Genomic DNA, 25,034 nt, shown 5'->3' with positions numbered 1-25,034 from the left:
CCTCAAACTCTATGGTGAGTTGGGAGGGGAGGGGTGTCTGCTCCAAGCATGTGAAGACTTCCTCTGGTGGAATGGGCTGATGAGAATAACTTGTTCCAAAGGCCATGAAGGCCTTTGAAGATGAAGGAGATGCTGTGGAGAGCTTAGAGCTTGGTTAAACACCAAGGTCATTCATTGCATCGCCAAACATCACCAGTGGTCTTGACTCTGTCCTGTCACTGAATAGTAATGACTCTGGAAGAGAGAGTGAGGCTGATTACTTCATGCAATTTTGCCTCACTTAACAAATCAAAAGACAAAAGACACTACCAAAAAGGCTGCTGCAACCTTCAGCCAAATAGGGACACTTAGTTTCAAACAAAAAAAAGAAACATTTATTGAGCATCTACTATATTACAATGTATAAAACACATTTGATTCACCATTGAATAAATACCACTAATATGGAATTGTAAGATGTTAAAGAAGCAAGGAACCTTAGAATCACTATATCCAATCCTTCTTCCTCCATCCCTTTTAGGGAAGCTATGTAGCCTGGTGTTTAAGCACTGGACCTAGGGTCATGAAGACCTGAATTCAAAGCCTCTATCCTCAGATACTTACTAGTTGTGTGAGTAAATTGCTTCACCACTATCACAGTTACCTCATCTGTAAATGGACATAATAATATTATCTATATCCCATGGATTTTCTGAGGATAAAATGGGATAATATTTACAAAGAACTTTTTATGCCTTAAATGCTATATAAATGCAATTACTATTGTTATTTTACAAATGAGGATATTCAAGACTCAAATTTGGGAAGAAATTTGCCCCAACTCACACAGAGTTATTGATAGAACAATAATTAGATCTCTGGAATCACAGTGTAAGGCCTTTTTTATAATGTGAAAATTTATATATTTGTTTCAGTTACATGTAAAAACAATTTTAACATTTGTTTTTTAAAACTTCAAGTTTCAAATCCTTTCCCTCCTTTCTCTTACCTCTCCTTGAGAAGGCAAGCAATTTGATCTAGTTCATTCATGTACAGTGACACAAAACATATTTCCATACTAGTTATGAAAAACAGACCAAAAAAGACCCAAGAAAAATAATTTTTTTAAAAAAAGCATGCTTTGGTCAGTATTGACTTTAGCACTTTTTGGAGGAAAGGTGGATAGCATTTTTTTTCAGCATAAATTGTTTGGGACTGTCTTGGATCATTGTGTTGCTGAGGATAACTGATTATCATACAATATTGTTCTTGCTGTACACAATGATCTCCTGGGTTTGCTCACTTTACTTGGCTTTCTAGGTTTTTCTGAAAGCATCCTGCTTGTCATTTCTTAAAGCCAAATACTATTCTATCACAATCATATATCATAACTTGTTCAGCATCCCCCAATTGATGCGCATCTCCTCCGGTTCTTTGCTACCACACACACACACAAAAAGATGCTATAAATACAAGTGCTTTTTCTTTACACTCTATTGCAGAGGTGTCAAACATGTGGCTAGGAAACATATGGCCCTCAATATCCCTGAATGCACCTGAAGTAGCCCTCAATATCCCTGAATGCACCTGAAGTAGAATAAAATGTGCTTGGGAAATATTTAACAAAATAAATAAAAATACAATAAAACAGGTAATATCATTGTAGGATTCTCTAAATCAACATGCAGCTCACAGAGTCCCTGTTTTTCTTTGAGTCTGACAAGCTGTTCTAAGGCTCCACATTAAATGAGATCACTATGTATGCCAACTGACATACATCTCTCACTTCAACTTCTTGAGTTGGGAATGTGGTCTACTCACTGTGGAATGTGGATCACCCCAGATCTCATCTCTTAATTGACCAGCTGAGTGCCTTTATACATTGGGTCATTGAATCATATTTTTAAAGGGGAAAGGGTTCTTGGGGATTTTATAAACGAAGAGATGGAAGTTCAAAGGATTAAGGTGAATTCCAAAGTGACAGGAAACAAATACCAGAGTTGAAATTTAAACCAAGAATTTCTAATTTCTAATCCAGCAATGCTGGCATAAAACTTGGACCAAGACTCTTTCTATTTATTCCAGTCCATGGGCTTTTTTAGCTCATCCTAGAATAAAAAGCAGTATGATGCAATGGGAAAAGGGCTAGATTTAGAGTCAAGAGGACCTGGATTCAAATCTTGATTTGTCATTATGTTTGCTTACAAACTTTTGGGCAAAGTATTACCTCTTTGAAAGTCCACAGTTTTCTTATCTATAAAGTGAAAGGGTTGAACTGGATAGCTAAGAAGGATCTTTTCGATATTAAGTCTATGATTCTATCTTGAAAGAATTCTGGGAATATGGCATTCATATCCCTTTGCTATTCCATGTTTGTTTCATTGGCTTATTGGTCTCAGTTGTTATTTAAAAAAAAAAATAAACCCAGTGATTAGAGAACTTGAAGAACTCCACATAACCTTGGATACAACCTTCCACCTCTCCCTGATTTACTCTCTAATTAGTCATTATGTCAGGACAAGTGTGGTGAATTTTTTGTTGTTGTTATCAGAACAGACCTTCCCTTTCCCACAGAGAAAAGCAATTTCCTCCTTGTTAGATTTGCCAATATCTCTTCATTGTAGTTTCTCTGGGCAGTAGCCTAAAGGAAATCACTGACATTACAGCTTATCTGCATTTCAGGGATCCCTTCTCCTTTTTTCTAGTCATTAAAGGTTTTAGACCATCTTAAGGTAAAGCATGAAAGTCTCGAGCCTGTTGCTCTAGCAATTTACAGAAGGCATTCCATGTATAAGGGACAGCCAGCACAAGAGCACAAAGATGGATGATGGAGTGTCTTGCCTGAGCAGCAGAAAGAAAGCTCATTTAACTGAAATGTAGAAGGGGAGTAATGTATAATGATGCTGGAGAGATAGCTTGGGACCAATAAAGGATTTTAAAAACAAAAGGAAGATTTATGTTTGGTTCTAGAGGCAATAGATTTAAATGTAATTTAAAGCAAGTAGAAGTTTACTTTTGGGAGAATGTATGTTTCCTCCTCTCGTAGGCCCTTTCCACTGTAAGGAGAATCTTAAGGACTCTGTCTGGAGAGAAGGTTTCAAAGTCAGGAAGACCTGTATTCAAGTTGCACTTCTGAAGCAAATTTGCTATATGACCCTGGAGACTGCAGTGGAGAGAAACTTGTGGCAAGCAGATCAACTAGCAGATTATTGGAATACTCTAAGCATGGGGAAATAAGATTGTACCATGATAGTGACAATATCAGAGGAGGAGGTGGGAAAAGGTATCATTTGAGATATGTTATGAAGGTAAAAATCAACAGTCCTTGGAAATAGATTGGATACAAGAAGTAAGAGAGAGGAATGAGTCAAGGATAGTATTTAGATTGTGAGCATGGAAGGATTAAGAGGGTGGTTGTGTCCTTAAAGACAGTAGGAAAGTTTGGAAAAGGGGAAGGTTTTGGGGAAAAGATGATGAGTTCACTTTTAGACATGTTGAATTTAAGATGTTTTACAGGACATTCAGTTTGAGATATCTAATAGGGAATTGGAAATGCAAGACTGGAAGTCAAAAGAGAGGGCAAATCAGGATAGGTAGATTTGAGAATCATCAGCACAAAAATGATAATTGAATCCCTAGAAGCTGATAAGATCACTAAGTGAAATAGTAAAGAGAGAAAATAAGAGGCACTGGCTTTCAGGACGCTTCTACTACTACAGAGGTGAAGAAAGCATTTTGTAAATATTGTAATAGTATATAAACGCGAGTAATTTTTAATATTGGGCTTGATTTGGGGAAATTCAGCAGGCGAAAACAAGCTTATATAGGGTTGTAGAGTCTAACTCCTGCCTTTTGAGTTAATATTTCCTTAAAATGCTGTGATTTAAATGCAATTGTTTCTTTTTTCACCCTTGACTGTCTTCTAGGGTTAGAATCTTCTGCCCAGCAGCCTGAGCAAATTACTGTAATGCCAAGTTATTGAATGACACCATGATCATTGAACTTCTAGGAATTACTGGCAGGCTATGGGATGACTATATCATTTATTCTACTTCTGAAGACCAACAATTTATTTCTATAGCTAGTTCCAATTTCCATGACCAGATCTTTGATCCAAATGATTGTCTAATATTTTTTCCATCTGGCATACTTGATCATATCATCAAAGTGATCACAGTAGATTTCTCTACTTAAATCAATCAATCAACAAACTTTTATTCTGCACCTACCATATTCTAGATATTGTGCTAAATTCTACATATACAAAGAAAAGCACAAATGCTCCCTGATGTCACAGACTTTACTCTTAATGGTGGAAACAACATTTATAGAAGTAGGTTCATATAAAATATATCCAAAATATGTTCATCTACTATGAAAAGTAATGTTAGAAGGGGGAGAAGAAAGGTGTTTCGTGGATATGAACAGATTTCTTGCTGAAGGTGGTATTTGAAATGAAATCTCGAAGAAAGTTAGGAAATTTAAGAGGTGGAGGTGAAAGAGACACAGCCTTCCAGGTGTGGATTGTAGATGACACTGTAGATGAAACATGTGTGAGGAAGCATAAAGAAGCCTCCCCTCCCCCCAGCCTATTATGAGGGCATATCTATTGCCATTTTAGAAGGAGGAGGAGCATTGAAAGAAATTTGGGATATTTAATATGGAGATGAAAAGATGTAAATATGGCTGTCTTTAGCTTTTAAAAAAATTGTTTTATTTGAAAAAACAGAGTAAGAAAAAAAGAAAAGCAGAAAAGGAATACAAAACAAAGGAGAACATTGTAATGTGCCCAGAACATCAGGGAAGATTCAAAATATATACCAAAAAAATTACCAGATCAAGAAAGTATATATCTATATGTATCTGTATATCACTAGAAGAAATTATCTTCATGAATGTCCATGTTTTCTTTGCTTCCTTATAACTTGTTCTTTGGTTCTCTGCTTCACACTTTATTTATTTTATTCTTTTCCCCCACTTTCCCCCCCACTTTTCCCCCACTTTTCCCCAACACCCCAAAGCAAGCTACCCCCCCCCACCTCTAATACACACAGGTCTTTCCTATCCCTGCTGCTGCCTCTTTAATTAAATTCTGCTCCATAACTTGCCCTGCTATTACTTAACTTCCTTTCAACCAAGGATGCCTAACTTGTTTTCTTCTCTCATCTTTTGCTTCCCCATTGGCCCATTCTTCCCCACTTATTTTTTAATAAAATTTGGAAGGTTCTATACCCTTCATGTGGTGTTGCCTATTGAAGCCATTCCCAATGTGAGTAGGTTTTCAGAACTACAAGCCCTCTTCCCCACTCTAATGCCTTTGTGTTTATTCTTCCTCTGCATCTCATTTCTATAATATGATTACTATTTTTACCTTAATTCTGCCAAACTTTCTTTTGAGCTACCACCCTATTGTTGATGTGAATCTTAAATATATAGTATACACTTCCCATATTAAAAAAAAAAACCATAAGCAATTTGAACATGTTTAAACAGTTTGTCCATGTTGAGTTCCTTAAAATTGATCTTTGATATTGACTTTTGTATGTTAAATTTTCTGTTAAGTTTGAGTTTGGTGAATAGAAAGTCCTGAAAGTCTACAAGTTTGTTGAAGATCTATTATTTCTCATTCAAAAATATAAATAATCTTGCTGGATATGCTATTTTGGGCTGCAGGCCTGCTTCTTTTGGTTGTCAGTAGAAATGATTCCAGGACCTGTGGTCTTTTATTGTAACTGCTGAGAAGTCTTGTGCAATTCTAATTGTAGCTCCAGTGTATGTGAATTGATTTTTTATTGTTTCTTGCAAAAATTTCTCTTTGATCTGGGGGCTTCAAAATTTGACAATAATATTCCTGAGTGTTTTCCACAAAGGATCTCTTTTAGGTGGTGATGGGCAGATATTTTTCTATTTCTACTCTCTTCTCTCCCTCCCCCCTTCCCCACCTCAGTTCCATTACTCCAGGACAATTTTCTTGGATTATTTCACACATTATTATGTCAAGGTTCTCTTTGGGTCACAAGTTTCAGGCAGCCCAATTATTCTTATATTTTCTCTTCTTGATCTTTTCTTTAGAGATGCCATTTTTCTTATGTTTCACATTCTGCTCCACTTTCTCATTTTTTTATAATCTATTTTGTCATTTTTTTGGTCTCTTATAGCTACACTGGCTTCACATTGCCCAATCCTAATTTTCAAAGAATTACTTTCATCTTTGAGACTCTGTACCTCCTTTTCTAGTTGGTTAACTTCCCCCCCACACACACACAATCTTTTTGTTTTTCTTGTATGGTTTTTATTTTGTATTTTTTAGTTTTTCTTCAGTGTCTCTCTGGGCAGTGAGCCATTTCATGTTACTCTTTGGGGTAGAATTTTTTTTTTTTAACTAAAAGTGTCCCCCTCTGAAGATGAATCCTGGTCTTCCCTGTTCTGTAATATGTTTCAATAGTTGGGTTCTTTCTTCTGGGCCAATTTATTATTATTTTTAATAAGAGGTATTAGTATAAGTACCTCTTATCATGGGCGGGGTGGTTGGGTATGATACCTCAAGCTTCCCTTTAGCTCACCACTCTGACCAGGAACTCCAAACCAAGAACTGCATCCTCCTGCAAGTGCCCATAGCCAGCAGCATCCCTGCCCCAACGTTTCTGCATTCACCTACTACAGGTTCCTTCTTACCCAGAGTTACCTCTCAGCAGCATTGCTGGGCTTGAAGTTCCTAATCAGTTAAGGTTCGCTCAGTCTTCCCGACCCAAACCCCAACTCAACAAACAGTCTGGAGGTGAAAGCGTCTGTGGTTCTTGCTAAGGCACCAGCCATACCTGTCTAGCCTGAGAGGTGCTTTCTTTCTGTGCAGCTAGCCAGGTGTTTGCAGTTCAGATGGACTAATCCCTAGCCTGAGGTCTTTCTTCAGATCTCCTTGAAGTGTATTCAGAGGACTCCTGTTCTATCCCAAGTCTTTTTGATTTTTCACCAGTCTATGTTCACCCTGAGGCACAAATTTGTTCTATTTGTGGGTGATATTGGGAGAGCTTGAAATTTACCAACCTACTCTGCCATCTTCCCAGAATCCTCCCCCTTTCAGATATTTTAATAGTTGCCATGCGAAAGAGGGATTAGAGAGATTTTGCTTGATCCCAGAGGACAGAACTAGAGGCAAAGGAGAGATTATAGAGAAGCTGTTTGGTTTTGTTGAGTCATTTCAGTCATATCTTACTCTTTGTGATCTCATTTGGGGTTTTCTTGGCAAAAATACTGGAGTGGTTTACCCATTTCCTTCTTCTCATCAGGAAGATGAGTCTTCTTGATTCCAAGTCCATTGAACTGGTGGCAAAAAAAAAAAAAAAAAAAAGGAAAATGACAACTATTGGATGAACTTTGGGAAAACTGGCACATTAATACACGTTAGAGCTATGAATTTGTCCAGTTATGGAAAGCAATTTGGAATTATGCCCCCGAAGTCATTAAATTATTCATATCCTCTGTCCTAGTTGCTATCTCTCCTAGGTTAATGTCCCAAAGAGATCAAGAGAAGACAGGGAATGACAAAACAAACAAACAAAAACAAACAACAACAACAACAACAAAAACCACCTAGTTTTGTTTTGTCTTATAATGGGAAAAAGTGGGAAACTAAGAGGGTACCTATCAATTAGAAAAAACCTGAACAAATTGTGGTATATGAATAGAATGGAATATCATTGTGCTATAAAAATTGAAAAAAAGGATGATTTTAGAGAAACCTGGAAAGGCTTACACAAACTGATTCAGAGTAAAGTGAACATATCCAAGGGGAGGAATTTATATAATAGCAACATTATTGTAAAGACAAGCAATTTTGAAAGACTTAGAAGCTCTGATTTTATGTAGTGATCAACTATTATTCCAAAGAGCCCATAAAGAAGCTTGCTTTCTATTTTCTGACAGAGAGGTAATGGATTCAGGGTACAGAAAGAGACCTAATTTTTTTGGACATGATTGATGTAGGAAGTTGTTTTCCATGATTATGGTTATTGTTCCCCCCCCCCCCCTTCCATGGGGAAGAACTGTGGAAAGGAGGGGGAAATGATTTTGAATTGAAATAAAATGAAAAAAGTTTAGAGAGATTAAAAAAAAAAAACCTTGTAAGGAGGTACTATAGGTATAATTATCCCCATTTTACAGATGAAATAATTGTGGTATCTATCTATCTTGAGGATTGTATTCTACTTGTAATACATAATATATACATATATGTGTATATGTATAGAGATTGAAAAGGAGGGAGGGGGGAGAGACAGAAAGAGAGAGGGAGACAGAGACAGAGAGAGAGGGGACGGGGGGGAGATGAAATCCACAATTAACAAAGAAAAGAGAGAAATATGCAAAGAAACTAGAGATGAGAAAAACCATGATAGTATAATCCCAGGGGAAGAGAATTTGAAAAGGGAGAGGATAGTCATCAATTCTAAATAGCAGAGAGGATGAGGAAATCCATTTGGATCCTAGGTCAGTAGTTGGAGTGGTTTCAGTGAAAGTGACAATGATAATGAAAATGACAGAAAGTCAGATTCCAGATTCCAAAAGGCTGAAGTGTGAGTAGAGGATGAGAAAATGGAGGCAACATTCATTCAAGGAATTTGGCAGTGAAAGGAAAGAAATGGAACTATAGTTTTTTGGTTTGCTTTTAAAATTATAGCTTTTTATTGACAGAACATATGCATGGATAATTTTTACAACATTGTCCCTTGCACTCACTTCTGATGGAACTATAGTTTAAGGAGTAATGGGAATGAGGAATTTTTTTTTTTTTAAGACTAGGGGAGATCACATCTTCTCTTGCTCCTCCCTGGGTATCTGGATCTTTGCCAAATGTTCCTTGGGGGACAATTTTAACTAGCGTTCACAATTAATTCCAATGTATTACTTGTTTGAGACAAGTCACAAATGTTTCACATTTGTATCAGAAAAGGTATACTATTTACTAACATAAATGAGCATGTAATTTTTAGAGTGTTTTTTCTTTACATTGATAACTTCAAGAATCAAGTAAAGTTTATTCATCTGGTGCTTCAGCATGGTAGTGTCAGAGGAGCTGGCGCTTCCTTCTGACTGGATTGCACTACCGGTGTGATCATGATTTTCACTTTAGTGGATCTTAGTCTCCTCATCTATAAAATGAGAGGGTTGGATATGATGATCTCTTTCTCTCCTAGGTATTATATAAATAAATGAAAATAATGCTATTTTAGCCAGATGATTCATTTGATGACATATCATCTGAAGCATTACGTATTTTCATGCTTGACAAAGTCTTCTAATTTTGAACTATATTCTAGAGATTTTGCTATGCCTACTCCTTGATCTGTAAGCCTTGGCAGCTTTTTCTGGACAAAAATAATAAAATTCAGATCTATTCATCAGAAAAGATAGTTGCCATGTTTTATCAAGAAAGCTGTGAGGGGAAGAGAATGGATGGATTGTGGCATAGATTTCAGCCCACTAAGTTGGATTCTGGGAGTCCCAGACCTAGTTAGAGCCCTGAACCCACCAAAAATTGAATTCTCAGGATTATCTTTGACATTTAGTCTACAATGTAGATGCTACTTAGATGAGTATTCATTAGTCTCTAGAATAGAGCTATTTCCTGGATTCCATTTAGGAAGCCAAAATGGTGGGGATTTCTGGATCTTGGTCCTCAAAATTCAAAGGACTCTCATGTTATTATATGGTTCTCCATTATCTAAATTTGGTTATATTGCAGATATGCTATTTGTCCAGGGCTAGGAGATACTTTAAATCACATGGCTTATAATTCTATACAATAAATGCCTGATACAATTTGGTTAACTCACAGCAAGGAAATCTGCCTAGTCTATAGATCCAGTGTTTTAATGGGGTTTTACCAATAGGCTCAGTCTCTTGAAATTAAGGCACCCTATAAAGAGCCCATCTGACTCAAAGGGGATTCTCACCAAAAGCAGTTTTGTTATTAAGCAAAAAAGACCCTTCCCCCCACCCCAACTCTCAGACATAAGTCCCTGTCATTAGTTACCCCTGCTTCTGCAGTTTTATTATGGAAATGACATATTGAAATACAAATTGGAAGCTGTACAGTATAATTACTAATACTGCATATTCATCTCTGCCTTTGTTATTTTGTCCTGCTCTATAAAGCCTGTTCACCCTTGTTGTCCCGATCCCTAGTGAGCCCAGCCCTGTGTGTATGTAATGTATCTGGTGGGGGAGGTAGTGGGGAAGGGCGGGTGGAGAAGGGAAAGGAAGCCAAAGGAAGTACCTGCCTTCTCTGAGAGTTTCTATTTTGGTGACAATACTGCACAGAGGCCGCACCCCTTAGACCACAGCTTTCAAAGTGACTCCCAGCAACAGATTAAGAGTGTGCTGGCAGAGTTCTAGGAAGACACAATCCATTACATACACACACACACACACACACACACACACACACACACACGCACCACTATCATGGACACCACCATTCCTAATAACAATATCAACACTCTTTTTTTACAACCTCTGTCCCTGGAGAGAATGGGCTCAATGTTTCCATGCCAGTTTTCAATTATCCAGAATTGTCATCCATTTTACTAATATCATAGTCTCAGAATAAGAGAATTCTTAGTCAAGTCAATAGGCATGTATTAAGTGCCTTCTTATACTAAACAGTGGGGATTCAAGAAAAAAGCAAAAAACAATGTCCTCCTTCTAGGACCTCCCAACTAATGGATGAGGCGACTTATAAACAATTAAGTATATCTAAGATATGCACACACACATACACATACATTACACACATGTACATATACATCCACATCTGTCTAGTTATATCCATTTATCTATGGAGAGAGAGAAATAGATATTGCTATCTTCCCTCTGAGATTGCCACCAATCATTATAGAATCTGTGAATATATATATGTGTATATATATATATATATACACACACATATATATATATATACACATACTTATATATGTGTACACACATATGTATATACATACACAATACACACACATATATGTATATGTATATCTATATCAATATCTGTGTGTGTAGTTTTGATTTGTCCTTTTTAAAGAGGACCAATGGCATCACAAAAGTAATGTTTTGACTTGCAATTGAATTGAAGACAGGTAGAGTTACACAAAGTTGTCAGTCTCACTTTTTCAGGCTCATCAAAATACTGGGGCTGAATAAGTCAGGGTGACTGGAGATAGCCAGGGATGCAGTAAATGTCCTTGGCATCTTGGATCTAAGTTCTAAACACTCCATAGCAACTGCTTCCACCCTCTTTATGTCTGTTGGAAACAACTTTTCTCATCCGCTTATTACACTGGGGAGGCCTTCATCTGCTCAGGATAGACATCCCCTAATCCACCAATAGGTTGGAGGCCTGTCCAGCCAGGTTTAGCCCCTCTGCCAACATGGTTTTACTGGGGTGTGGCTGCTGCACATACTACATCTTCTTGGAGCCCCAAGTGGGATGTGGGTGACAGGTAGACACCGAAGATGGCTGGGCAAGCCCTCACACCAGAAGTGCTAGTCCTCCCTAAACATCCCATATATAATTGCTATGTGACAGAAATGGGTAATTTCTAAATCCTTAGTCTGACATTTAGGGCTTTCCTAAATTTAGTGTAGCTGAAACTCCAGATTTATTCTCTCAATCCATATCCACACTAGCAGGTAGTTTTCCCGAGAGAACTTACAGATGCATCTCTTCATAGTTGCTGCTGAAAGATCTGGAGACAGAATATATTTTTTCTATGTTTATTGCCTTAAATCAGAGGTGGGGAAGCTTTTTTCTGCCATTTGCCTATTTAGAATATCGTTCTAATTGTGGAAATATGTGTAGAAGAATTGCACAGGTTTAACATATATTGGCTTACTTGTCATCTGGGGGAGAGGTTAGGGGAAAGGAAGGGAGGAAAAAACCACATTCACGGTCATATAAAATTACCAACTTATAGAACTTAAACTGTGGGAGACTGTTGTACTTAGCTTTCAACGTTTTGCTACTTTAGCAAAAGATTTCTCAGTCCTTATTTGGCCTGAGGGCCAGATATTCCCCACCTCTGCCTTAAGCTCTGATTCCAGTATTTTCTCTTCAACATCAATTACTAAGGATCAGTGCTTCAGGATCATTTAACTAGTTCACATCAATTAGCTTTTACAAAGGGATGTTTACAGAGAACATATAGCAAGAACAGACATAGTAACATAGTAGCATGATATTTTTAACCTCCTTGAAGACAGGAATTGTTTTGCTTTTATTTTATCTCCAGCAATTTATCACAGTGCCTAGCATACATTTGGAATTTAATAATTGCACAATTGATTAACTGATCCCACTTTATGAGTTTTCCATAGGTAACTGAACTGGCCTATTCACTATTGTCCCAAGACTCTATGATTTATGATCTTGTTGCCTGGAATACCCTTGCTCTTGCTCTCCATCCATCTGAACCTTATTGGGTCTCTTGAGACTAGTTCAATTCTAGCTTCCTTCCTAGAAGTTTAACTTTTTCACTCTTCTTTTCACCAACCAATTATTGTTTGTACCAACCATTTGGCAGGTATCAATCAAATATTGTGTGCCTCAACATTAAGCATTTGTTAAATGCCTACTATATTCTAGGCAAGAGGGCCCTGAAATAAAAAATGAAAATTAGCTTTGCCCTAAAGGATCTTATATTGTACCAGATGCCTGGTATTGTATATATTTACATATTGGTTTTATCTTTCTAACTGTAAGCCTCTTGAATTCAGAGAAGACTCTCCATTCTTTGATCCAGCCAAACTGGATTACTTCTCTTCCAGAACACTTGTACCTCAACTTATGTAAACCCTGGATCTGGATGTGGCTTGCTTCCTTCCTTCCTTCCTTCCTTCTTTCCTTCCTTCCTTCCCTCCTTCCTTCCCTCCTTCTTTCCTTCCTTCCCTCCCTCCTTTCCTTCCCTCCTTCTTTCATTCCTTCCCTCCTTCCTTCCTTTCTCCCTTCTTCCCTCTCCCCTACCTTTTTTCTTTATTTCGTTGTTTTTTCTTCCTTCCTTCTTTCTTCTCTCTCTCTCTCTCTCTCCTCTCTCTCTCTCTCTCTCTCTTCTCTCTCTCTCTTTCTCTCTCTCTCTTCTCTCTCTCTCTCTCTCTCTCTCTCTCTCTCTCTCTCTCTCTCTCTCTCTCTCTCTCTTTCTCTCTCTCTCTTTCTCTCTCCCTCCCTCCCTCTCTTTCTCTTTCTTTTCTTATTTTTTGTTATTTCTAAGATCATTTATTGTGACAGTAGGAGCATATATTTATATCTATAGATCCATTAGAAACCTTAAAGTTCATTTAGTCTATTCATTCTCCTGATTTTACAACTGAGGAAACCGAGGCTTAGAAAGGTTGTACAGTTTGAATAAAGCATTAAGAAGATTTGAACCCAGGTCCTTGGGCTCCAAATTCTTTCCAGTGAAATATACTGCTTTCCTAAATGGTTTCCTTGAAATTATGAAAAAGCAGCTATTGTCCACCTGGAGAATCTTACCAGGCCACTTGATACCTTTATATCACATATTGAGGATCAGATTTTCTCAGCAGGATCTTTATGGGATATGATTTGCTTAGACAAGAGTATACCATCTATCTTCTGGGAAGGAAGGCCATTTATAAAATACTTTTTTAGGGCATTTTATAAAATACTTTTGTATGCAAGATACTATTCTAGTCCTGAGTATATAAGGATAAAAAAATTAACATCCTGAACCTTAAAAGATCTTGCATTTTATTGGGCTATGGATAAGGGAATCACAAAGAAGTCTAATACAAAGCAGGATTTGATGAATAAGAAAGATATAGGCAAAGTAGGGTATGAAAATTTGTGAAAGGGAAAAGAACCTTTAAGCTGGAGCAATGAGGGCAGTTTTTTGGGAGGGGCAACTTTCTAGAGAGAAAGTTGCAAAGAAATGGTGGTGAGAGCTGAGCCTAAAAGAAAAAGAAGGATTTCAAGTGATAGAGATTTAGGGTTTATAGTAGGATAGAGACTTAGAATAGAGGTTTAGAATTAGAGAGAAGTTCCAAAATCCTACTTCCAAATAATTAGAGCTATCTAAAAGTGGAAAAGTCCTCAAAGCCTAGTAGGTTCTCCCTCACTAAAGGTGTTTCAACCGTGGTTAAATGATCACTTAGCAAGTATGTTAAAATGGACACTTTTTCAGGTATGGATTACATTAAATGACTGATGAGGTTCTGTTTGTGATTCTCTAGTGCAATAGCATTTAATAGCTAACTCAATTATCTGCTTCTGCATTGTTATTCTGTTTCATTAAAGGTCTTTGTTTTGAATTCATAGTCATCAGGCTTAGTCTGGCAAATTCAGCAAAGATGGAGGTTATTGAGGTATAGTTCAAATAGAAGATTATCCCTATAGTATGGATTTCAGTGTTGTTTGAGTGAGTACCAAGGTTGGAGAGGGGCTCTGGTGCTATACTACTCTGAAGGGAAAAGTACAGAATGGGGAGGTTGAAGCTCTCCAAAAAAATCCATCAATGATTATCAGAGATAATTGACCTAATGCTGTTATATCTACACCATATCACATCATATCATGTCTGCAGCATGTCATATCGTTATATACTTTGAGATGAGAAGATAAAAGACAATCTCAGTCCACCATTCCCTTCCCAGACCTTCCCAGCCTAAGACCCAAACTACTAAACCTTTCCCTCCCTCTCCTCAACTCCCCAAGAATAGTCACTAAATGTAGACCTTATTGGCAGACATATCCCTGGGGAGGCTGGTTTAAGACTTGTGAGGATTAATACAAAGGAAAAGAGGTACAATCTCATTTGCTATTTATCATTCCAACCTATCATCTTAGTGATACGGCAGAAGACTTAGATCATTGGAAACATGGCCTGGGCCTCTGCCTGGTACTGGGTTAGATCTCCTTAGGTCTCCCTCTCACCAGCAATTGGCTCAGTCCACTATCAAGCCTTTATTAATACCTGCTATTTATCAGCTCCATTCAAGACTCTGTGGTGGGCATTTGTGAATGAGGGATTCAGTGAAAAGAGAAGTAGCATTGGACATTGCCTCATGGCAAGGACCAAGTCTCAATGGCTTTTGTATTGTTGCTCAGAAGAGCTAAATTTTCAATGTATCATTTATACATTGGCAATCTGATGCTACAAATTAGGGTTTTATTTTTTTAATTGTCTAGTTTTAAGAAGGTGATAGAAAAAATGTTAATGATACAAATTAATGTCCCTTCTGAACCCCAAATTCAGGGGAGCTTATTATGAGACATTTATCGGTACACTGTTGCTTGTAGGTATACAGCACAGAATTCTTGCATGTAGTAGGTGGATATTAAGTGTATAGCAACACATGCAACTGAGTGATAATTGCTAGGACTAAGTGAACACACTTTCTAAACATTTCCTACCACCTTGTACTTTCAGAACTATTGCATCACAGGTCTTCATCTTCAAGACCTCCAAGTCCAACTCATGCCAAATAAGAATTCTTTCCACAATATGTCCCTCAAGGAATTATCTGTCCTCTGCTTGAAGACCTCTGGTGAAGAGGAAATTATTTCCTCCTGAGGAGTACATTCTACACTGGTAATGTTCTACTTGTTTGGAAATTTTTCTTTATGTGGAGCCTGAATCAATTTATCTAGAACTTCTAGTCATGGCTCCTAGTTTGGCCCTCTGGGGCCAAACAGATTGTTTAATCTGCCTTCAGATATTTGCACTATTATTCCCCCTAAATATTCCCATCTCCAGACAGGAACATTCCCAGTTCCTTCATTTGATGCTTTAAGACTTCAAATAGAGTTCCTTCTCCACCTTATTTGTTTTGTTCTAGAGCTGCACTAGCTTCTTAATGCACTTTCCAAAATGTGGCATCATGGATTGAAACAAATATTCAATACTCATCACTCTGGACCTTTCTTCTTGCTGATCAGTTAGATAGGTAAGCAATGTCTCTGTAGTTTCTGGCTATCATGTCACTTTGTACATAATGACCACTTTCAGCTCCATTATGGTTTGATAGCAAAGTATCGTTCAGTCTTCATTGTTCAAAAAAATTAGTCTAAGAATTATTTGGCCAAATCTCCATGGATGGATAGAATCCATCTAAGGTACAATAGGATGTGAACTCCTTGAGAGTAGCCATTATTCCATTTTTTTCATTTGTTTCTGGGTCACCAGTACTTGGCATTGAATAGGCACTTAATAAATGCTTGCTACTTTATTGGAATATTGGACCTTCATGTCTTTGGTTCAAGAAGCCTAAGTCAATGACAATAATGCTAGCTGACATATAAATGCAGTTTTATGTAACTCATCTCATGTGAGATAGCCCTGAGTAGTAGCTACAAAGGGTTTTTATCACCCCTGTTTTATGAATAAGAAAATTGGGACTTGGAACAGCTAAATAACTTACCAATGGTTACAGCACTGGTGAACATCAGGATCAGGATTTTAACCTATGTTTAATCGAATCCAAGTTCAACACTCTATGTAATGTGCCATCATCTCCCATCTTGATACCTTTGTACTAGTTTCTTCCATACTTGGAATGTATTCCCTTTCTACCTCTACCTCACAAAATTCTGTTCTTTCTTCTGCAAGTTAAACACCTTATTTCCTTTCCTTATCTCCTCAATTCCTAGTTCTCTCATTCCAGATTTTCTTTGTAGTTGTTCTCTTTATATCTATTCTCTCTCTCTCTCTCTCTCTCTCTCTCTCTCTCTCTTCTCTCTCTCTCTCTCTTTCTATATATATATCCATGCATTCATAAATATCTATATCTATAAAAATATACATGTCTATGTCTAGACAGAGAGGTAGCAATAGATAGATAGATAATCTACTCATCTCTTAAAGTCTTTGCAAGTAGCGATTATTTCATTTCTGTATCTGTATCCAAGGAATTTAACACAATGTCAAAGGAACTTAATAAATATTTGCCAACTAATTAGAAGTCTTACTCAGTAGAAAGTGAGCTCCTGGAAGGTAGCATTTATCTTTGTAGATTCAATGTCTATCAAAGTTCCTTGAATGTAAAAAGTATTTTATAATAGCAAAGTGCCAAAAAATTATTTTATAGAACTAACATTAACAACATTAATCTGGAAGAACAAAAGGTTAAGAATATCAAGGGAATTAATGAAAAAACACAAAGGATGGTGGTTTAGTAGTATCAAACATAAAACTATATTATAAAGCAGCAGTCATGAAAACCATGTAGTACTAGATAAAAAATAGAGGGGTAGATCAATGGAATAGATTAGATAAACACAACATAATAATCAAGGACTAGAGCAATCTAGTATTTGATAAACACTCAAACCCTGGCTTCTGGAATAAAAACTCGCTATTTGACAAAAATTGCTGGGAAAAGTGGAAAATAATATGTTAGAGACTTGGCACAGATTTACATCTCACACTGTATACCAAAATAAGATCAAAATAAGTACATTATTTGGGCATAAAGGATGATACCATCTGCTTTAAATCACTATTGATCAGAGAAATACAAATTAAGACAACTCTGAGATACCACTACAAACCTGTCAGATTGGCTAAGATGACAGGAAACGATAATGACAAATGTTTGAGGGGATATGGGAAAATTGGACACTAATACATTGTTGGTGGAACTGTGAATGGGTCCAACCATTCAGGAGAGCAATTTGGAACTATGCTCAAAAAGTTATCAAACTGCATATCCTTTGATCCAGCAGTGTTTTTACTGGGATTATATCTCAAAGAGATCTTAAAGGAGGGAAGAAGACCCACATGTGCAAAAATGTTTGTGGCAGCCCTTTTTGTAGTGGCAAGAAACTGGAAACTGACTGGATGCCCATCAGTTGGGGAATGGCTGAATAAATGTTATGGCATATGAATATGTTATATGAATGCTATGGAATATTATTGTTCTGTAAGAAATGACCTGCAGGATGATTTCAGAGAGGCTTGGAGAGACCTACATGAACTGATGCTAAGTGAAATGATCACAGCAATCACAAGACTATAAGATGATCAATTCCAATGGACATGGCTCTCTTCAACAATGAGATGATTCAAACCAGTTCAACTTGTTCAATGATGAAGAGAGCTATTTACATTTAGAGAGAGAACCACGGTAGCAGAGTTGGAGCACAATATAACATTCTCACTCTCTCTGTTATTTGCTTGCATTTTGTTTTCTTTCTCAATTTTTCTTTTTCTTCCTTCTTGATCTGATTTTTCTTGTGCAGCAAGATAACTGTATAAATATGTATACATATATTGGATTTAATATATATTTTAACATATTTAACATGTATTGGACTACTTGCCATCTATGGGAGGGGGTGGGGGAAGGAGGGGAAAATTGGAGCAAAAGGTTTTGCAAAGGTTAATGTTGGAAAAATTACCATGCATATGTTTTATAAATAAAAAGCTTAAAAAAATGATACCATCAACAAATTAGGAGAGCAAGGAATAATTTGCCTAGCAGATCTTTGGAGAAGGGAGGAATTTATAATCAAAGAAGAACTAAAGAATATTATGAAAGGCAAACTGGACAACTTTTATTACATTAAATTAAAAAGGTTTTGCATAAACAAAACTTTAAAGAACCAACATTAAAAAGGAAGTACAAAGCTGTGAAAAAAAAATCCTTACAGTCGGTGTTTCTGATAAAGGTTTCATTTCTAAAATATGTAAAGAATTGATTCAAATTTATAAGAATGCAAGTCATTCCCCAATTGATAAGTAGTCAAAGGATATGAACAGACAATTTTCAGATGATTAAATTAAAGCCATCTATAGTTATAGTTATATGAAAAAATACTCTAAGCACTATTGATTAGAAAAATACAAGTTAAAATAATTCTCAAGTATTGCTTCATATCTCTCAGATTGACTAAGATGACAGGAAAAAATAATGATAAATATTGGAGGGGATGTGGGAAAACTGGGACACTAATGCATTGTTGGTGGAATTGTGAAATGATCCAACTATTCTGGAGAGCAATTTGGAACTTGCTCAAAAAGCTACAAAACTGTGCACATCCTTTGATCCAGCAGTGCTACTACTTGGTTTGTATCCCAAGGAAAGCACAAAGGAAAGAAAAAGACCCACATGTGCAAAAATGTTTGTAGCAGCTCTTTTTGTGGTTGCAAAGAATTGGAAAATGAGTTGTATGGTCACCAATTGGGGAGTGGCTAAATAAGTTGTAGTATGTGAAGGAAATGGAATATCATTTATTAAAAAATGATGAACAAGCTGACTTTAAAAAGTCCTGGAAAGATTTACATGAACTAATGCTGAAGTGAAACAAGCAGAACCAAGAATACAAGCAAAAATGTGTGATGATCAACTATGAAAGACTTGTTTCTTATCAGTGGTTCAATGATGCAAAGCAATTCCAAGAGACATTGGACAAAAAAATTCCATCTGCATCCTGAAAAAGAACTAAGGAGATTGAATTGTAGTTCCACATGCTATGTTCACTTCTTTTTTTCTGTTTTTTTTTTAATCTCTCCCATAATTTTTCCCTTTTGCTCTGATTATTCTCTCCCAACTTGATTCATAAAGCAATGTATATTTAAAAAAAAAAAATAAATACAATTGCTACTTCCAGTCTTCTGGATAAATGAGGCTATTATAAATAAAAAAAGAAAGTAAATTGCATTAATTCTGAAAGCCAAGAAATGACAGTACTTTTGAGGGTCAGGGTAGTAGTGGTGATGATGATCGATAACTAAATTTATAATTATATATATGTGTATATATAGATATGTAATTGTTAATCAAAATTTTATCTTATTAAAGTCTGCAAAGAAATTTTTAAAAAGAGCTGAACAACTGTTTACCTAAAAAGAGAGAGAGAGAGAGAGAGAGAGAGAGAGAGAGAGAGAGAGAGAGAGAGAGAGAAAGTGCTTAATAAATACTTGCTGAATTGAATTGATTTCTTCTACTCCTTTTAGAAATACTAAAATATTTTTTCTGAGATGTTTTTGTGGCAAAAGTTTATCAGAACTCTGTGTGTTGCCAGCAGAATATCATGGAAATAATAGATTAACATGTACTTTTGTTCTTTGAATCATTTTCATCTTAAGTATTTTTTGTACTTGTGATATCCACAGAATATCCTGAGTTTCTTTTCTTAAAAGAGACCTTGTTAGGGGCAGTTAGATGGTACAGTGAATAGAGCACCAGCCCTAAAGTCAGGAGGATCTGAGTTCAAATGTGACTTCAGACACTTGACACTTCTTAGCTGTATGACCCTGGGCAAATCACTTAATCCCAATTGCCTTAAAAAAGAGAGAGAGAGACCTTGTGGGACAGCTAGATGGAGCAGTAGATAAAGCAGCAGTCCTGGAATCAGGAGAACTCAAGTTCAAATTCAGCCTGAGATTAATACTTAGTAGCTGTATGAGCCTGGGCAAGTCACTTAACATCAATTGCCTCAGTGGAGGGGGGGAGGGAAGGGGGGTGGGGAAGACCTTGCTATACACATTTTGGAGAGACCTTAAGCAATGGGAAATTTACAGAGAAACACACACAGAGAGAAAGAGAGCGGAGAGTGAGAGATCCTCCATCTCTCTTTAATGAGAGGTCCAATTACTCCAGGATGAACTTGGTTCTCTGTGAATCCAAAGCTGAAGTCTCTTACAGGAAGGAGAGCCCTTAGAGTTACAGGTCACATTTGAACTTAAGATAAAAAACTTGTGAAGGAAAACATTTCACATATGATTCGTGGAACCTTTAAGCCTAAGAAAAGAGAAAACAAGTGTTTTTTGTGTGGGGGCAAGGTTTGGGGAGTGGGGCAGAACTGGGGGGAACTGTGGGGTAGAAGGAAGGGCTGATGGTTTTCAAAAGGAAAATGTCACCAAAGCCTCTTTTATTTGTTTGTTTGCTTGTTTTCTTATTTTCTCAGAGGCCTTTATAGCTCTTGACTCCCAGAATTGAGCAGACTTTAAGCACATGACGTTAAATATTTCTGGGAAAGGTAAGAAAACTCAGTTAGCCAGGGGAAACCCATAATTATATCTCAGAGGTATACCACTCTCTCCCTTGAAAATACATCTCTGACTCCTCCATGGGAGGTACAGCAAGGATGATTTGCTTTTATTACAAAGAAAATGTTTCTAATCACCAATGAAAGACCCAAGCCTGCAGAAGGTTTTGTAAGACACACAATAGACAAGTTAATGAATGAATGAATGAATAGTTGGGAATGAGGAATCCATCTCTCCTGAGTCCCCAGAAGGACCATACATTGGGCTCAACTTTCAAAGTCAAAAGTAAAGTAGAAAGGAAGTCAACTTTTGCATCCCAAGTGACTATCATAGAAGCCATTAAAAAGAAAAGATCTCTAACCTCACTCACCCAAGCAAAACATGTGTACTTTTGGCACCAATAGAAGGACGAACTTGTCCCCACAAATTTCAAACATTTTCTTTCCTTCTCTCTTCTTCTTTCTTTTCCCCACCCAATTCTTAATCCCCAGACCTCAAAAGGAAAAGCTTCCAGTGAAATAGTCAAAACACTATATTATATTGAAGAAAAATCAAAACAATAGTTTTATCTAGATTTATTTAAATAAATAAAATCTATTTATCTAAAATAAATTTATCTAGAATTCATCATTGCAGGGAAGAGTATGGAAATTCCCCTGCCAGTGTACATCAAAATCTCATAGTCTTAAAGAATGATCTGCAATAATGAGAAGTTGTAACAAGACTATGTAAGTGATGATCTGACATGGCTCTTTTTAACAGTGAGATGATTCAGACAATTCCAATGGTTTTGTGATGGAGAAAGCCATCTGCTTCCACAGACAGGACTGTGGGGACTAAGTGTGGAGCACAACATAGCATTTTCACTTTTTTTATTGTTTGCTTGTATTTTTTCTCATTTTTTTTTATTTTTTATTTGATTTTTCTTGTGCAGCATAATTGTGGAGATCTGTATAGAAGAATTTCAAATATTTAAGATATATTGGATTACTAGACATCTAGGGGAGGAGATAAGGGGAAAAAGGGGGGAAAAATTTGGAACACAAAGTTTTGCAAGGATGAATATTGAAAACTGCGTGTGTTTTGAAAATAAAAAGCTTTATCAAAACAAAACAAAACAAAACAATGAAAAGTTGTGTTAAAGAGTTGTCTAAGGATAGCGATGTAGGTGATATAATCTGATTCTGATCTTACTTTACCACATGCATTGATGAATTGGATCACCAGGGCCCAGCCGACTCTATCTTCCTCTCAGGATCCTAGGGGTACCTATGAATATAGTGGTGGTTTTTTTGCCCTGATGCTATCATCAAGCCACCATTCTGGTTTATTTTCCCCAATATCAGTTGCCAGTGATTAGTTTATCATTTAACCAATTATCATCAATTGAATTTTACAAAGGGATTTTGACTGAGAAGAGATAGCAAGAACAGAAATTACACAGCATCCTTTTCCCCTCTCTACCACCATACTTAACTGTATACATTTCCCTATATGATCTCAGTTTAGGAGAAGAATGGGCTCCAACTTAAAATACCTTCACAGAAGTTTGGTTCTGTGACATTATCTTTACTGTACTTTCTCTTTCTGCCTCTTTGAAATAGCTATCTTCCCATGTCTTGAATGCCCTTCCCTCTGCCTTCTAGAATTATGAGGGTTTTTTTAGACTCACAAGTGACACCATCTACATAAAGCCTTTTTTGCTTTACTGAATCCTAACCCTAATCATTACTTTTAGCATAAATGGGCATTATGCTTTTTCTGAAACTCTTGAGATAATCACATGATTGGGAATGTTTTTGTTTCTAATTTGATTAATTATGTTGATTGTTTTCCTCATCTCCAACTTTCTTTGTATTAATAGTATAAATGTAACTTGATTATAAAGAATGATTTTCTGGATAAATAACTGTAGTTTGACAGGATTTTATTTAAAATTTTTGAATTAATATTCATTAATGTTAATTAGTCTGTAGTTCTTTTCCTTCCCTTTATATTTATTTTCAAATCCATTTTGTATATAAATATAAATGTATATGTGATCCAACTGCCTCTCACCCTCCCACCCTTCCCTTATAGACCCTATGAAGACTGTTTCATTTTTGTCTTTTATCTCTACAGCCTGGAACATATTAGGTGCTTAAAAATGCTTGATGATTAGTTGATTGATTGTTTCCAAGACTTCTGGATAAAGTCCCCAAAATAGGAGATAAAACTCTACTGTGTTTTTTCACATGTTTTTTAAGGAAGGTCTTTTTCTTCTCAAATGGCATCCAATTCAATGAATTGAATCAGTTGGAAGGCAGCTTTATGGTTTGATAGATAGCTAGCACCAGAGATAGCACCAGTGAAACAATTTAAACCTACACAAAAGTCAGTCACAAACAGCTAGAAGTGGGTTCAGCTTCTGAACTAAAAGTATCCAGTTCCCAAGAAAAGGGGAAGCAAGCAGACTCTGATGAAACCAGACCAGACTGAAAACTACGTTTAGCTGAAGTTCCACAGAGTCCTACTTGGCTAAATGATCACTAATGACCAAGTAGTAAAGAAGTCATCTAGGTGGCTCAATGAATAGAGCTCTGGGTCTGGAGTCAGAAAAATCTGAGTTAAAATTTAGCCTCTGACACTTACTAGCTGTGTGACCCTAGGCAAGTCAATTAGTTTGTGTTTGCCTTAATCCACTGGAGAAGGAAATAGTAAACTACTCTAGTATCTTTGCCAACATCCATGGAGTCATGAAGAGTTGGACATGACTGTATAAGAAGTAGAGAAGTTAAGTGTGAGGTATTGAAGCCCAGTGACTAAAATCAATTAGGAGGAAGGAAGCACTGACCAAGAGCTCCAACTATTCCTGCTTAAGTAGCACATTTATTTTGGTTCTTGGGACACTACTTCTTCTATTTTAGAATGTGGAACAAACAAGGGGAGCATCTAACTTCCATGTCCTGAGGAAAGTAGAAAATAAGGGCTGAGAAATCATGGAAGCTACTGTTATTGCTGGTGGTGCCTTGATCCTCTTCCAGACCCTGGTAGCTGACCTGACCGTTGGCCCAGTGACACAGTTAAAGGGAGGGCCCATGACTCTGGAGAACAGAATAGGACTAGTTGCAGATACAGACTCCTTACAACATGGTTCTCTGTTTCAGGAAGCTTATACAAAAAAATCAAGAAGAAGCATCAAGAGACTTGGTGCTCAAGAATGGAGCAGGAAAGTTACCATGTGAGAGTTCTTCAAGCTCTCCTTGGGCATTCTTTCTTTCACATTTGGGTTAGTCAACAGCATTTAATTTTCAAACATCTATCATGTACCAGACACTGTGCTAAGCACTGGGATACAAAAAAAAATCAGGCAAAATTCAGTTCCTGCTCTCAAAAAGCTCCCAGTCTGATTGGGGATGGGTGCATTGAGACAATATGCAAGCATTTGTGTATAAACAAGATGTAAAAGGATCAATTGAAGATAATAAACATAGGGAAGTCGTTAACATTAAGGGAGCTTGGAAAAGACTTCTTGTACAAAGTGAGATTTTAGTAGGGACTTGAAACCAAGAGACAAAGATAAGAAGGGAAAGGCTTGGGGAACGGCCTGCATAAATGCTTGTTCAAGGAACAATAAGGAATCCAATGTAACAAGATCACAAACTACACAGGGATGAATTAATTAGGTAGAAAAGGTAGGAGGGGACCAGTTAGAGGGTGCCATGGAAAAAGCAATAGACAGGAAGCAGAAGATCTGAGTTCAAATCCAGCCTCAGATACTTAATAGTTGTGTGACCTTTGGCAAATCAATTAAGTCAATCTCAGTTTCCTTATCTGCAAACTGAAGATAATAATAGCACTTACTTCCCAGGATTGTTGTGAGGATCAAATGAGGTTCACATATAGAAAGCATTTTCAACTTTGCAACTTTCTTCTTAAAGCATGATATAAATGCTAGCTATTTTTTCCCCCACAATTATAACTTTTTATTGACAGAACCCATGCCTGGGTAATTTTTTACATTATCCCTTGCATTTACTTCTGTTCCGACTTTTCCCCTCCCTCCCTCTACCCCGCTCC

The sequence above is a fragment of the Antechinus flavipes genome, chromosome 2 (assembly GCF_016432865.1).
Source record: "Antechinus flavipes isolate AdamAnt ecotype Samford, QLD, Australia chromosome 2, AdamAnt_v2, whole genome shotgun sequence".
Classification (NCBI taxonomy): Eukaryota; Metazoa; Chordata; class Mammalia; order Dasyuromorphia; family Dasyuridae; genus Antechinus; species Antechinus flavipes.
This window is presented reverse-complemented; position numbering follows the sequence as displayed.